The sequence below is a fragment of the Squalius cephalus genome (assembly GCF_949319135.1).
Source record: "Squalius cephalus genome assembly, chromosome: 5".
NCBI lineage: Eukaryota > Metazoa > Chordata > Actinopteri > Cypriniformes > Leuciscidae > Squalius > Squalius cephalus.
In genome coordinates this window covers 29,816,569-29,819,757 of record NC_137126.1, presented here as the reverse complement: position 1 = coordinate 29,819,757, position 3,189 = coordinate 29,816,569, and the positions used below count along the sequence as shown (strand labels likewise).

Sequence of the window (3,189 nt, the reverse complement as noted above, 5' to 3'; positions counted from 1 at the left end):
CAAACTCATAGGACACAAAGACATGCAGCTGTAATTTGTATTTTCTGAAGTAATACAGTTTTGGGAGAAACAATAAACTAACAATTCTTTTTAAATCTTGATATCCGATTGTATTCAGAAGACATGGATTAAATCATATGTGTTACATTTATATAAAACATGGTTTATATCTTTATGTTCTAGAGAAGAAATGAATCCATAAAAAGACTATGCACTAAATAAGAGTACAAACTGGAACAAATAAATGCTCAATCTTATATCCATATGGATTGCAGCTACTTGAACAATAATTTGTTGAAGGACTGGACTCTTGCTGAGCACTTTAAGTCAAGACCAATAAACAATTTTTAATTTAGTCAAAAGTGTATTTTATGTATTTTAATTGTTTAGGACAGTTCAAATTGAGGGCATAAATCAAGCCAAAGATGAGAGTAACAGCTGTGGCAAAGTTCTTGCACATTATCTAGCCCAATCTGCTCTTATAGTACTACAGAGAGGCACCTTATAATTGGGCTGGAGTGGAACAGTTGCAACATCATCTTCAATGATAGTTAAGATCCTCATCTTCTCCCCTTGTGAATGTCTTCTGGCTCTGTGTCCTGCAGTAGAAAATAAATTGACATAACTTTTTTATTTATTTTAAATTACTTTACACCACAGAGTGACCCTAAACATGTGCTCATGTACCTTCACTTGAAAAGTAAAGGTGGTCATGTTTTTAAGCTTGTTCAAATTCAGCCATAGAACTAAAACTGATAAACAGAATACATCTCCCAATTTCCTGCACCTGTGCTGTTAGATGCCATATCAGTATTAAAGGGATAGTTTACCCAAAAATGAAAATTAGCCCATGATTTACTCACCCTCAAGTCTGCCACTATATCACTGCCCTTATAAAGCTTGGAAGAGCCAGGAATCGTTTTAATATAACTCCAAATGTATTTGTCTGAAAGAAGAATGCCATATACACCTAATGACTTCAGGGTGAGTACGGTAAATCATGGGCTAATTTTAATTTTTGGGTGAACTATTCCTTTAATATAGTTACACGTGGCACAACGTCATGGGGATCTGGTGAACAGGTGAAATTATATCAAGTGTGAGTGTATATGCTGGTGACACACATCTTCTTACCAGGCAAGTCTTCAGGATGTTTCCTGACTTTTCCCTCATAAACAAAGGTAGAGCTCTGAGAGTTGTAGCCTTTCTTTGACCAAGCACATTGTAGTTTCTGTGTCTGAAAGACAGAAAACAAATATGGAACAAGCTATGCATGTTATATCCAAAGAGAAGCATGGGAATTACCTTGAAAAGGAGATGGCAAAATTCAGCCTTTAACCAGAGAGATATGACCTCATGCAAAATAATTACCTGATGATTAAGTTGGTCTAGGAGGATCTTCATCTCATCGTATACGCTCCACCACTTGTTTTGTACAATTAGATGTGTATTCATCTAACTAACAGAAAAAGGTGCTCTTCTGATTAGTTTGTGTAAACCTGTAATACTCAGCACAGACCCTGAAAAAAAAAAAAAAAACATTGTTAAAACAGTAAGAATTAAGTGTAGGCCTACACGTTAATTCAGTTCTACTAACTAAAAATGATAAACTCACCTGATCTTTCAAAAACAAAGGCCACTGTTTTAGCACATCAGAGGTTCTTGTTGCTGTACTGATGTTCTTTAGTCTAAAAGGGACAAATACAACATAACATAAAGATTCATATTAAACAAACAAAAAAAAAAAACAGTTACAGTAGGTTAATTTACATATAGTAAAAATACTACAGAAATGGAATAATCAAATGTGAAAAAAAATTTATTCATTTTTTCCTTAAAAATACAAAAGTTATTAAAGAGCAGTGAGCGATTTTGTCTTTCGTTGATTAACAGGAAGGACACTGACAGCGGCAGATAACATATTTTCACTTTAAACATTATTTAATATACAAAGCAAACATGCGTATTTTTAACATAACATTTGTTTAGCATATATAGGCCTATATTTTTTTCCCCTCTAAATTGTATTATATTGAATTATATTGCACTACTGTAGAATGCCTGAGCCTCAACCTAAGCATGTACAAATTGTCACTGACATTTGTATATAGGCCTATATAACAAATAAACTTGAAATTGAATTTAAATTGAATAGACTACTGTCACTTTAAGAGCTATTGCACAGATTTAATACTGAAACATCTGGATTTTACAACATTGTTTGTTCACTTAAGACATAGCCGACTGTATTTACATGAATACTACACACACAGAGGGTTTTTTGAAATAATTGTGTGTATTTCACTATTAATTAGCAATAAGCCGTGAAAGATAACTGAATTCGCACTCATGTTCTGTCTGAGATAAACAGCTCTCTTCTGTCTCAATCAGCGCAAGCACTAGATTTGAGTCTTTTTTAACGACTTTACTGCGCTTAACATTTTAAACTTCGTGCACGTTCTTGTCTTTTCTCATTCAAGCATGTTTCCTCACTTTAACGTTAGGTGTCAATAGTTAGGCCTAAGTAAGTTAGCCATGTGCTACGCGGATAATCTCTAACAATAGACACTTATCGTCTCCACAGAAAATATCTTTTAACATAATACTATATTTTACCAACATATGTCTGCAATCAATGTAGCTTATTTTCATTCATAAAGCAAAATAAAACTTACCTCAGAGATGAATCCAGTCCCTTCGATAGCGTGGTTGAAGGAGGAAACCCCGTGTAACGTACATAGAGACAGACTGCGCATGCGCGATGGTGGGAAGTTAAACGTTCCAGCGCAGAAATCAAAACATTAAGTTTTCTCAACTTATTTTTTTGTGTTCATTGGACAAATAGTACTAAACATGCAGTTAAATAGTTTTTATAAGTTAACTCAACATTGCGCTCAAACATTTGCCCACTCAACTTATAATCTTAAGGTGAGTAAACAATTTGCAAGTTGGATTTTTTACAGTGTAGCGGGTTGTTGGAAATTCCAGAAGCAAAGACCCAGAGACTTGGTTTTATCTTCAGCAGGATTCTTTACTGAGAACATGTGCTGTTGGTAGCCGCAGCGTGCACCTGAGACTCGTTTCAATAGCGCACTCTCTTTGTAGGCGCAGATGAGTTGCCATATGAGAATGACTGACATCTCTATCTTTTCAGATTACATAAACAGAGAATATTTGTTTTCGTTTTGA

The 3,189-nt window shown here is 34.6% G+C and overlaps 1 long non-coding RNA gene across 1 annotated transcript; it reads right to left on the bottom strand.

The window, feature by feature from the left end:
- Positions 1-501: 501 nt before the first annotated feature.
- LOC307158370 lies at positions 502-2,806 on the bottom strand. Its single transcript, XR_013821220.1, has 5 exons — positions 2,676-2,806; positions 1,616-1,688; positions 1,372-1,520; positions 1,135-1,237; positions 502-599 (listed from the first exon to the last, which is right to left on the bottom strand). It is a non-coding gene; the product is annotated as an uncharacterized lncRNA (long non-coding RNA).
- Positions 2,807-3,189: the final 383 nt, after the last annotated feature.